The sequence below is a fragment of the Ambystoma mexicanum genome, chromosome 13 (genome assembly GCF_040938575.1).
Source record: "Ambystoma mexicanum isolate Mex_15411 chromosome 13, UKY_AmexF1_1, whole genome shotgun sequence".
Classification (NCBI taxonomy): Eukaryota; Metazoa; Chordata; class Amphibia; order Caudata; family Ambystomatidae; genus Ambystoma; species Ambystoma mexicanum.
This window is the reverse complement of record NC_090938.1, coordinates 396,873,258-396,886,527: the sequence shown is the minus strand read 5'-3', so window position 1 is coordinate 396,886,527 and position 13,270 is coordinate 396,873,258. Positions and strand designations below refer to the sequence as shown.

At 55.2% G+C, this 13,270-nt stretch overlaps 1 protein-coding gene across 6 annotated transcripts in view; it reads right to left on the bottom strand.

Annotated features, from left to right (window-relative positions):
* TSSK4 (testis specific serine kinase 4) overlaps positions 1 to 13,270 on the bottom strand; it is a 2,423,787-nt gene that overhangs the window by 2,164,333 nt on the left and 246,184 nt on the right. For all 6 annotated transcript variants that reach the window (XR_011282998.1, XR_011282999.1, XR_011282997.1 and 3 more), the window contains one exon: positions 12,039 to 12,124. The gene's annotated coding sequence lies outside the window, so the exon portion shown is untranslated. The remainder of the gene's footprint in view (positions 1 to 12,038; positions 12,125 to 13,270) is intronic.

The window sequence follows — 13,270 nt, the reverse complement described above, 5'->3', positions numbered from 1 at the left end:
ACAGATAGAAATCTGCAAGGACCTTGCCGAGCCAGATGCAGTGTGTACCTCCCCTGTCCCCTCCGAGCCCACAGCACTGCATGATTGTCTCTGTACCCCTATAGGCCACCCCCCCCAGCACTTGTCTGCGCCTAACACCATCTGCCCTTGACGTTAAGTCCTACTTACCTTGTACAGCACTTCCAGCCGCCACTTCCCCTTGCACATCATTGTGCCACCCACCCCTGCACTTGCGTGACATGAATGACACCAGCACCAGTAGGATTGTTGACTGGCATCCCCTACTGCCCCACCACCCCTCAGTGCTCCGCTGTACCTTCATACATTTCTGGACCGGTGCTTCACGAATGCTATATGATTCCTTTACAGGTGATGGGGAGGTGGAATCTCATTGTTTACTGCATTTTGTTGATGTAGACAAGGCACTGTGCATCGTGGCCAATTTGGACTAGCAGATCCATGTACAACATGTCAACTTATTGATGTGATGATGCAATGTCAGGACCAGAGTGGTAGAAATCCAAAAAAGTTGCCCTCCTCTCCCTCTTCACTTGGTGGCTATGTCACATGCCATGTGTGTGATGGCATGTGCCTTTGACATGGCAATCACCGGCCAATGTGTGATGGCAGTGCTAGGCAGCATGGTGAGCAGGCGTTGCTCTCCAATCTGTACATTGTATGCCCTGAGCCTCCCCTACAGACCCAGTGATGGTGAATGCATAGGAGGTCTCCCAGTCATGTGGGACATGTGTCGTAGAACTACTGCCTCTGTTGTTCATCAGCCCTTGTTGCATGCCATGGTGCTAATGCCTGTTTCCATTTTTCTCTTTCATGTCTTTGCAGGGGACGAAGCACTTGTTGATGCTGGGGATGTGGTGGTTGAGCCGTCCCAGGAGGGCAACCCGGGCCGACCTTCCACAAGTGAGGGACGTGGTGTGTTTGTGGGTGAAAACCCACAAGTGCTGCAGGTCGTGCTGTCGAGGGGTGTCTCTGGGGGTTCCTCCCCCGAGCAGTATTCAGGTGTAGACTCGGAGGATGACACCTATGTGCAGTCGCAGGTGAGTGTTCTTGGGAGAGAATCTCCTCTGTCCGACCCACCTGCAGCCGGGCCATTGCCCTCAATGGGGATGTCAGTGTCGGCAGCTCAGCCTCCGGTGGTTACGGATGCAGGGCCACACCACACAATCTCTGATCCTGTTCCTGGGGCTGCAGATCAGAGAGGGAATGCAGTCCTGCAGCCTGAGGCCTTGCCGGCACAGCAAGGCGCAGTCCGCCTTGCCCCAGGCAGGTGTGGTGCCCGTCAACGTGGTGGCCGTATGCCACCTGGCAATACCGCTTGGGAGCAATCCATCTACGGTATGGCCAACCAACAGGCAGCATCATCCGAGATGATTGCACAGGCCATGGATAGGGTGGCCACTTCCATTGTCCCCCCAGAAAGGCTGATGGAGCGACTGGAGCAGGCTACAGAGTCCATCAGCCAGGCACACAGGGAGGATATGTTGGCGTCCAACAAGGACAGGCGGGCGGCACTGGCGACTCTGCGGGAATCACTTTCCATGGAGTCCCAGCGCCACAGGGAAGGCCTGAGGGAAGAATTCCGTCACCTCAGGTCGACCCTGTTAGAGCTTGAGGCTTCATCCCATAGAAGGACAGAGGAGCAGCTGGAGCGTCTGACACGGACGCTCTCGGCCGAGATGCAGGCAACTCGTGCGGAGGTCAGGTCATCCCGGGAGTTACTGCATGGGGACCTCCGCATGATTATAACCCAGAACCAGAACTACCAGACCCGCCTGCTTGCAGCCATGGAGGAGCAAACTCGTGCTTTGCGTGGGCTGCCTCCCATTGTCACACCATCTTCTGAGGCAGCTCCCCCACCTCCTGAGTCAGCTGCAGGGTCTGGCCAGAGCGATAGCGACTCATCTCCCACAACAGAGTAGCCGTGTGGGCCACGAGCCTATGGGGTGTTTTAGTTTCCCATGATCCACACAGGTGGATTGTGGCGTGCATCCTGTCCTCGGACCTCATAGGAGCCCCCCCCCCCCCCCCCACGCCGGCCCTTTCATGGCCATTTTTTCTCAATTTTCTTTTTTCTTTTCCAAGAGTGTTGCCTTGTGTGGGTACCTGGGCATACACTGTATTGTGGCTGGGCACATGCAGGCTTGTCCTGAGTTTGGTTTAGATGCTTGGGTAGCAGACATCCACACCCCTCCTGCTTCCGTTTCCATGGGCTTGCAAAGGGTGTGCCCAAGTGACAGCAAATTACACGGTGACATTGGACTCCCATGAGCTGTTGGCCAGTCCATAGTCAATACTGTGTAGACATTCATAGTGTACATTGTTGTTGCACCTAACTATGCATGATGGTTTGATATGTGCCTCTACTTACATATGTTGCTCATGTTTTGCAGGTATTTCACACAGTTCTTCACACGGGCATACTCTCTGGAGTCAGACTACATGTCGGTAGATGTGCACTGACACTTTTGCGTGGCGCCATCACTGTACATCTGGACGGTGAGGACATACCAGCAGAATCAGGTAATGAGACTACCATTGATTACATGCATTGTGTCTTGTTTGGGTGGGCTTCAGGGTGGGTTGGTGTGTAATTTGATTGAAATTACTCTTACACAGGTGTGTAGTAGTGGCTCCAGCGCGGTTAGCTGTTCAAGTGCGGCTATGTTCCATTTGGGGCACTGCTATTTGTGACACCGGTGTCATGTTGTGATGGCCAGTTTGTTTGCTCTCACATACCATGACATGGTGTCCTCAGTGGCGGGACTGTGAAGGGAATGGGTGACATGGCAATGTTGTCATGTAGTGAATCGCCTGTGGCAATGCATATTTGATTGATGGAGTTGTGTCTTCTCGTTGTGATGCATTGCTGGTGTATGTGTAGGTAGGGGTGCACACATAGTGACACTTCCATGTTAACAATCTCAGGCTGATGTGTATCTGACAGTTTATTGTCGAGTAATTTTGTGACATTGTCAGGTAGTGTCATCATTGATTGTCAGATGGTATGTGCCAGAGCAGTGTGCACTAGCCAGCACTGTGATTCCTAGGTGAAGAAGTTGGCCACCAGTTGCGTACGGGCTGCCACCCCCCGTGCCCTTTCCCCTCCCATGCGCAGCGAGCGTGCATGTGGTTGTGGATGTGGGGGCACCACCATGTCCACGGGCAGGCCCCGGCGTGTTGCAACGTTGTGCAGGACACATGCTGCCACTATGATCCTGCACACTATTCGGGGAGCATATAACAGCTGCCCGCCAGAACGGTCAAGGGAGCGAAAGCGTGACTTCAGCACTCCGAATGTGCGCTCCACTATGCCCCGTGTTGCAATGTGGGCTGTGTTGTACCTTACCTCGGGTGGCGTGGTGGGGTTCCGGATTGGGGTCATCATGTGGGGGCTGATAGGGTAGGCACTGTCCCCTGCGGAGGTGGTGATGGGTATCATTAGTGGTGTTGTGTCATGACCCAGTATCTGACATGCATGCATGTGCAGTGGCATTCATGCTCACCAAGCAGCCATGTATCTCCATGCTGGCCAGCCTCCAGGTCCCGGCATAGTGTAGACATTCTGTAGATGAAGCTGTCGTGGGTGGACCCGGGATAGTTGGCATATACTGATGTGATTATTCCCTTGGCATTGCATACAACTTGCACGTTGATGGAATGCCAGTGCTTGCGGTTTCTATAGATGTGCTCTGTTGCCCTGGGTGGACGTAGAGCCACATGTGTGCAGTCAATTGCACCAAGCACTTTGGGGAATTGAGCCACACCATAGAATTCCTGGATGCACGTCCGCCTTTCTGCATGAGTCCTGGGGAGATATATGTGCCTGCGGACTGATGGCCGTGCAGTGATGATGTTCAAGACCTGGTGTAGGCAGCGTGACTGCGTGGCCTGTGACACACCACCCACTATGGCACTTGTCCGCTGAAAGGATCCAGTGGCCAAGAAGTGCAGTACATTCAGGACCTTCTGCAGGGGGCTGAGTGCTTGGGAGCACAGGGTGGGTGATGTGAGGTCATCCTCCCACTCACTGACCAGGTCCAGTATGATGTGTGCTGGAAACCTGTACCTCCCATACACCTGGTCATCAGGCATCCCGAATAGGCTGGTTCTGGGTGTGAATATTCTGGCCCTGACTCTCCTCCTCCTCCTCCTTTGGTAGCCCACTGCCACTGCTGCTAGGAACGGTATGTTCATCCTGGCATCTGGCTTGTTTATTGATAAGTGCGCAAATTAATGCCTTGTGCGTGTTCTAGGCGAGCGTGTGACCCTCGCACCCCTGGAATCTAGTTCCCACTCCAATAGCGTGTGGAAATTCCCAAGCAGCAGGCATACAGGTGCGCTGACGTACTTGCGTGTGTAAGTGCCCGCGCACCCCTGTAATACACGTACATAGGCCAATGGCGTGTACGCGCACTTTTGGCCAATTACACGCGATGTAATACACGTACATTGGCCAATCGCGTGTACGCGCACTTTTGGCCAATTACACGCGATGTAATACACGTACATTGGCCAATCGCGTGTACGCGCACTTTTGGCCAATTACACGCGATGACACTCTGACGTGCAGTATTTCCACGTGTGCTCCGTCATCACGTGCTGAGTGGGGAACGCCCGTGCGGATCACGTCAGACGCGCTTACGCGGTGAGGGACTCTGGTCCAATAGAATCGCGTATGCGTGCTGATGCACTTACGCGCTAAGGCCCTTTCCTCGGATTTCACGCTGACGTGCAGGAATTTCACGTGCCAAATCACTCCGTATCAAGCTGGCCACCCGAAAACACACGGAACACCACGCTCCTGCCCAGAAGGCCGAGTTACTGCCCCCCCAGTGCCCTGAGCAGCCTCCCACGTGCTATCTGCTGCTGCCTGCCTGCCTGCCTGCCTGCTGCCACCGTGCCCTGCCATTTGGTGCCTGCCCATCAGCCATCTGCAGGGGTCCAGTTGCTGTGTCCACCCCTGCTGGAACTGAAGACTCCCAACTGGGATTACATCGCTCCACAGCCCAGCCCCAGGACCCAGTTGCCCACCCACACCTGCCTCTGGGTTTGCCATGTCGGGCACTTCGACATCTGGCACCAGTGGCAACCCCAGGCCAGAGGGGCAGAGGGGCACCAGCTTCACTGCCACCGAAGTTGGTGTCCTGGTGGAGCATGTCCTGGGGCAGTATGATGCCCTCTTTGGATCGTCCCGCGCCAGCAAGGAAGGACGGGAGAGGATCTGGGCCGACTGTGTGGTTGCCATCAACGCGGAGGGGGTGGCAACCCGCAACGTCCAGAAGATCAAGAAGCGCTGGGAGGACTTGAGTTCCAGGACCCTTGTGAAGGCCCGGCGCCTCGTGGAGGGGGGCCGGGGCCGCATGAGTTCCATCCAGAAGAGGGTCCTGGAACGCGTACGCCCAGCGCTCCACGCCCAGGTCCTTGAGAGGGAGGCCCGTCTGGAGTTGAGCGGTAAGTGTGCAAGCATTACTGTGTGAGACAGGGCATGTTGCGGTGTGCTGGTTCTATGATACTTGCCTGTATGTGTGCCATGGGCCATGTATGCATGTATGTGTGCAGGGACATCATGGTAATGCATGTGCGACCAGTGATGTGTGACCCACATGGTTGTTGCATGTGTTGAAATGTGGCATGGGGAGCCCTATGCAGATTTAGGACATGAGAGCATGCCAGTCTCTGTACCTGGACATGGATGGGGGTGAAGGATGGGTGCTGATGCCAGGTACATATATGGTAGCCATGTCTGTGTGCCTGACCTGCGTGTCTGTGACTTGTGCATGCCATGGATGCATGACACATGTGTGTGACAATGCACAGATTCTGTGACGCACCCAACTAACCCTTGTTTCGCCTGTGTTCGTTGTGTTTGGGGCCAGATGGATGTGACTGAGGTGAAGTGTGTGCATGTGATATGCATGAGCCATGATGCATGTGAATCACATATCATTGAATGTTTCAAGAGTCAATTGGACATGCATGGAAATGTGCATGGCATGCACCATGCCTGTTACTGTGTGTGTTTTGCCTGGACTGACCCATGTGTTGTGGAGGGACATGATGGAAGTGTACTTTGACAGGGGTGCTCATCTGCTATTGCTTCCTGTCTAGGGGACCATTTTACAGTAGCCTGATGCTTGTGTCCTTTGTCTCCCTCTACGCAGCGGCTAGTGAAGAAGAGGGCGGAGACGGCGCTGTGGAGCAAGGCGGCGGGGATGCCCCCACGGCTGCAGCGGAAGGGGTGGGTGAGCCCCCACAGGGGCCTGCTACGGCGGGAGACGGTGAGGAGCCATCCAGGTTGGTGGTTTGCACAGAGGAGGAGGAGGCCGACACTGGTGCACACATGGGGCCTGGTGGGAGCATCCCTGCTGGTGCAAGTGGTGCAGTCCAGGGCCAGGGGCAGGAGGCAGCACAGGTCACCGTGGAGGTGCCTGTGCATGTCGCTGTCCCTGACCCTGTGAGTGCACCACCATGCACCAGCAGGGATGCCCCGTCCCAGGCCCGTCCGCAGGTAGTGGGGATGTCCATGTCAACTGACTCCCCTCCACCTGCGGCCGTGGGAACCCCTGGCCGCGTGGAGCAGGTCCTGATTGGGGTCGCGATGCGCACGGCTGTGATTCGTGATGACGTGCGTGCTTCCCGGGAGGAGCACGCACGTCATCACGAAGTGCACCGTGCCGACGTGGCCCAATTGGGATCGGCCATGTTCGGGGGGTTCCTGCATGTGTTGGCCAATCTGACGGCCCTCTCCTCCTCTGTGCAGGCTATCCAACGGTCGTTCTCCTTGCCGTCTTCCGGCCCAGATGCCACCATGGCCCCCTGTGGACCTGCCCCGACCAATGCAGCCAGCTCGGTGGGGATCCCATCCCTGCCACAGTTGGGAGTCGGAGGTCCAGCAGGGGTGGACGACACAGCAAGTGGACCCCAGCAGATGGAAGATGTGCCGGCATCATCGGGCAGGGCACGTGCACGACGGCGTCGGTGGTTACCATCAGCCTGGATGCCGTCGTGCTGGCAGAGGCAGTGGCGTCGGAGGCAGCAGCGGGCTCGACGTGGGAGGCATCATGGCTCAGGGCCATCAAGATCAGAGGGGCAGGCATCGGCCGGAGGGCAGGGCAACCCTGGCATGGCGGTGTGTTCCGTGTGGGAGGAGTTTGGCCAGCGGATAGGTGCGGAGCGGCAGCGGGCGGAAGAGGAGCGGCTCGCCATGGCCAGGGCGGAGATCTCCATGCATCGGGCATTGAGGCGGGCTGAGTGCCTCGAGGAGGCTCGCAGGGATTTTGGTGAGCACATGGGGTTGTCCCTGCGAGACCTCGGGGCCAGGACAGAGTCCCGCCTCCAGGACATTGACATGGAGTTCGAGGATGCCCTGGCCAGCATCACCAAGTGAGCCGCAGGACTAGCCCGCTGCCTTTGTATATAGTTTTTTAGTTAGTTAGTGCTAGGTTTCCTTTATTTATTTTTATTATTTTGGACCGCTCGGACAATGGCCACTTTTTTGTACATATTTATTTTATTAGTTAGTATTAGGTTTCATTTGTGCTGTTGGGCTCATGGACCCTGGAACATTCCTGTATATATTGATATATTTTGGGAGATACATTTTTTAATTTTTTTATTGTTTACACCATGACGTAATGGTTTTTCTTTGATTTCCTACTACATGGTTTTGCTTTGGACAAATTATATTGATTTTTTAATCCTTTGTTTTTTGGTTTATCATTTTTGTTCTCGGACATGGACCTTTTATTTACTTTGCCACATAGTTGTAAGTTTTATTGGTTTACTTGATTTGTGTTTTTAATACATTTTTATATTATCTTACACTTGTGTTATTTTCTCTTTGGTTTCTTACATGTCATGATATGGGTTTTGACATTCACTTGCACCCATTGTGTATGTGTGTGTGACAGACATGTGTTCTTTTGCATACTTGCCTTTGGGGTTGTGTCATGTGATTGCATTCACTATGTGGGTGCATGCAATCCTTGCCTGGGTGTTTGTGCTGGGTATGCTGGCCATTACTGCCATGATTGTGTATCGTCAGGACCTGGGGCCAGGGGGACATGGGTGGGGGCCTGCTGGCAGGTTCCCCACAGTGCTGGGGGTGGTGGGAGACATGGGTGGGGGCCTGGTGGAGGGTGTCCCTGGTGGATGGGGGGTGGGGGTGGTGGGAGACATGGGTTGGACATGGGTGGGGGCCTGCTGGCAGGTTCCCCACAGTGCTGGGGGTGGTGGGAGACATGGGTGGGGGCCTGGTCGAGGGTGTCCCTGGTGGATGGGGGTGGTGGGAGACATGGGTTGGACATGGGTGGGGGCCTGCTGGCAGGTTCCCCACAGTGCTGGGGGTGGTGGGAGACATGGGTGGGGGCCTGGTGGAGGGTGTCCCTGGTGGATGGGGGGTGGGGGTGGTGGGAGACATGGGTTGGACATGGGTGGGGGCCTGCTGGCAGGTTCCCCACAGTGCTGGGGGTGGGGGTGGTGGGAGACATGGGTTGGACATGGGTGGGGGCCTGCTGGCAGGTTCCCCACAGTGCTGGGGGTGGTGGGAGACATGGGTGGGGGCCTGGTGGAGGGTGTCCCTGGTGGATGGGGGGTGGGGGTGGTGGGAGACATGGGTTGGACATGGGTGGGGGCCTGCTGGCAGGTTCCCCACAGTGCTGGGGGTGGGGGTGGTGGGAGACATGGGTTGGACATGGGTGGGGGCCTGCTGGCAGGTTCCCCACAGTGCTGGGGGTGGTGGGAGACATGGGTGGGGGCCTGGTGGAGGGTGTCCCTGGTGGATGGGGGGTGGGGGTGGTGGGAGACATGGGTGGGGGCCTGGTGGAGGGTGTCCCTGGTGGATGGGGGGTGGGGGTGGTGGGAGACATGAGCAGGTGTGCAGGGTAGTTCCCTGTGGTGTGTGCTGCCTGCAGGGGCCGTGGAGGGTGTACAGGTAATGCCTGGGAGCACACAGCCATATCGCGTGTGGGACTTCCCGCGCACCCCTGAAATCCACGTACCCGGCCATATCGCGTGTGGGACTTCCCGCGCACCCCTGAAATCCACGTACCCTGCCATATCGCGTGTGGTACTTCCCGCGCACCCCTGAAATCCACGTACACGGCCATATCGCGTGTGGAACTTCCCGCGCACCCCTGAAATCCACGTACACGGCCATATCGCGTGTGGAACTTCCCGCGCACCCCTGAAATCCACGTACACGGCCATATCGCGTGTGGAACTTCCCGCGCACCCCTGAAATCCACGTACACGGCCATATCGCGTGTGGAACTTCCCGCGCACCCCTGAAATCCACGTACCCGGCCATATCGCGTGTGGGACTTCCCGCGCACCCCTGCAATCCACGTACACGGCCATATCGCGTGTGGAACTTCCCGCGCACCCCTGAAATCCACGTACCCGGCCATATCGCGTGTGGAACTTCCCGCGCACCCCTGAAATCAACGTACCCGGCCATATCGCGTGTGGGACTTCCCGCGCACCCCTGAAATCCACGTACCCTGCCATATCGCGTGTGGTACTTCCCGCGCACCCCTGAAATCCACGTACCCTGCCATATCGCGTGTGGTACTTCCCGCGCACCCCTGAAATCCACGTACCCTGCCATATCGCGTGTGGAACTTCCCGCGCACCCCTGCAATCCACGTACCCGGCCATATCACGTGTGGTACTTCCCGCGCACCCCTGAAATCCACGTACCCTGACTAATCGCGTGTGGAACTTCCCGCGCACCCCTGCAATCCACGTACCCGGCCATATCGCGTGTGGAACTTCCCGCGCACCCCTGAAATCCACGTACCCGGCCATATCGCGTGTGGAACTTCCCGCGCACCCCTGAAATCAACGTACCCGGCCATATCGCGTGTGGGACTTCCCGCGCACCCCTGAAATCCACGTACCCTGACTAATCGCGTGTGGAACTTCCCGCGCACCCCTGCAATCCACGTACCCGGCCATATCGCGTGTGGAACTTCCCGCGCACCCCTGAAATCCACGTACACGGCCATATCGCGTGTGGAACTTCCCGCGCACCCCTGAAATCCACGTACCCGGCCATATCGCGTGTGGAACTTCCCGCGCACCCCTGCAATCCACGTACCCGGCCATATCGCGTGTGGAACTTCCCGCGCACCCCTGAAATCCACGTACACGGCCATATCGCGTGTGGAACTTCCCGCGCACCCCTGAAATCCACGTACACGGCCATATCGCGTGTGGAACTTCCCGCGCACCCCTGAAATCCACGTACCCGGCCATATCGCGTGTGGAACTTCCCGCGCACCCCTGCAATCCACGTACCCGGCCATATCGCGTGTGGAACTTCCCGCGCACCCCTGCAATCCACGTACCCGGCCATATCGCGTGTGGAACTTCCCGCGCACCCCTGCATTCCACGTACCCGGCCATATCGCGTGTGGGACTTCCCGCGCACCCCTGAAATCCACGTACACGGCCATATCGCGTGTGGAACTTCCCGCGCACCCCTGAAATCCACGTACCCGGCCATATCGCGTGTGGAACTTCCCGCGCACCCCTGAAATCAACGTACCCGGCCATATCGCGTGTGGGACTTCCCGCGCACCCCTGCAATCCACGTACCCGGCCATATCGCGTGTGGAACTTCCCGCGCACCCCTGAAATCCACGTACACGGCCATATCGCGTGTGGAACTTCCCGCGCACCCCTGAAATCCACGTACCCGGCCATATCGCATGTGGAACTTCCCGCGCACCCCTGCAATCCACGTACCCGGCCATATCGCGTGTGGAACTTCCCGCGCACCCCTGCAATCCACGTACCCGGCCATATCGCGTGTGGAACTTCCCGCGCACCCCTGTAATCCACGTACCCGGCCATATCGCGTGTGGAACTTCCCGCGCACCCCTGAAATCCACGTACCCGGCCATATCGCGTGTGGAACTTCCCGCGCACCCCTGCAATCCACGTACCCTGACTAATCGCGTGTGGTACTTCCCGCGCACCCCTGTAATCCACGTACCCGGCCATATCGCGTGTGCAACTTCCCGCGCACCCCGGTATGCACGCACACGTTTATTTTTTCTCTCAGCGCGTGTCTGTGTTTGTGGGTACCCCTTTGTACGTCATTTGTCCTGGAGGGCCACAGTATTGGACATTGATCATGTCTGTATATAGGTGCTATTTGTTGGCGCACCTTTTAGCGCACATTTCTTGCAGGCGCAGAGACGCTACCGCCTGCTTTCTTGTGGCGGTCGTGTTTGTGCCTGTTTGTGCCTGTGCGCTGCTTTGAGCGTGCGCTTTTTTGCCCTATTCTATTCCATGAATACGTGTTGTATGCGAGCGTGTGGGCGTTCCGCGCACTTGCCTCCTATACTTTCCCGTGCCGCCCACATTCTTCCCCATTCCGAGTGTTGTGCCCCATTTTATTCCCCATTCCGAGTGTCCCGCGCTGTGTTCCGCCTACTTTAGAGCTGTGCGCTGCGCTCGGAGTGATAGCGCAGTGGCCGTGGCGCACGACGTTGGTTGACCTGTGCGCCGGCCTGCGCCGCGCGCTTTTTCGGCGCACGTCCTCTGCTTTTCTTGCGCACAGACTTCCATGAATCGACGTGCGCTGGTTTCCCTGCGCTTTTCGCTAATTTTCGGCGCAGCTCACGTATTGGCCCCTCTGCGCCGGGATTTTCGGCGCACATTTATTCCATGAATCGGCCTGTTACTCTTATGAGTATTCAAGTCACTTGTTTAAAACACCTCATAGGGCTAGGTATGTGAAACTATGTTCTGCACACATCCATATGGTATAATACATCTCATATATATAGTAGAAACACTATATCAAGTACTCACGTATGTAAACACAATACTGCAATTGCACATTATTCAAAGCACACAGAACTACCCAACTCTGCAGTGCTACGGTCTTGCCAGCCTCAAAACGTATGGCGGCAAAAAAAGATACACTAATGTTGCAGGCGCCCATAGTCAACATCTACCCACCACCATATCCATTCAATATTCAAAAGCCCAAAGGGGTAACTTACTTTTATTTTACACGTTAATACGAGGACTGGGTCTTCTATGGCGGCCATGGGCTCAACAAGCAGTCTTTTGAAGCAAGGTGGATAAACTGCAGTTAGAAAACAAAGGTGAGGGCACCGATTAGCCCAGATCTCATACAGAAGCACAGGGCACTTAACATACAGAAAGCAGTGCACGTATAACCTCTGCTGTATATAATTGCATACTGATTATGGTGAATCACAAACACAAGCTCAATGCAATGCATACAATAACACAAAGAGATATATGAATTACATTGGCTCTCTGATAACAGAATATTAATGCTTCTCGCAGTGAGTCTCAAGAGATTCATGCAAGATCTGCATGCATGTGTGCACATGGTGTTCACACACCCTAATAGGGAACTCTTGCACATGAGTAAATCAACGGTGAGACCTTCGACCCTTATTGAAGGAGTACCCAATTGATATTATCATCATGGAGTCCAATAATATGACTCTGGGTCCTCACAATCCAATGCTGCTCTAGTCTGCTAAGTTGGTGGCACTCATTGTTATCCACTTTCCGGAGTACCACCCATGCAATATCCATGTCTGTGTGGCCTAACTCTGAGTAATGTGCAACCAAAAGAGCAATGGGGGTGTTGGAACGAGTCATTGAGCGATGCTCACCATTTCGTGTAGATAATGTGCAGGTGGTGGTCATCCCAATGTATCTCCTATCACATGGACATGAAATCATGTAAATGCAACTTATTGTCTGACAATTACTGAAATGCTTGATTTTCCATGTGGAATGTGCACATTCTACCTCAGTTGGTTTCTTGGTAAATGTACACGCAACACATTTACTGCATGGGAAATGGTTTGTTTGTTTATTTTATTTCTATAGGGCTCCGGACCCGGGAGTAAAAGGGCGCTTAGTACAGGTTACAAGGCACAATACATGGTAATAAGCAGTGATACTTGAACAACAGTTATATACAGAATATACAATCAGTGGAGTTGATAGCAACTAATAATGACATAAATGAGACATGTGCAGTAGGTACAGTTTATAGCTAAGTCTAACCCAGAGGTTGACTTTTTGTTAGAAGCCATCCGATGGCAAGTTTCCTGAACGACTGGAAGGATTTGGATGACTTAATATTCAGTGGCAGGGCGTTCCAGAGTTGGGAGGCGAGAACACTGAAGCTCGAGCCTCCGGCTCTCTTAGAGGTAAATCTAGGTACTGTGAGACATAAGGTATTGGA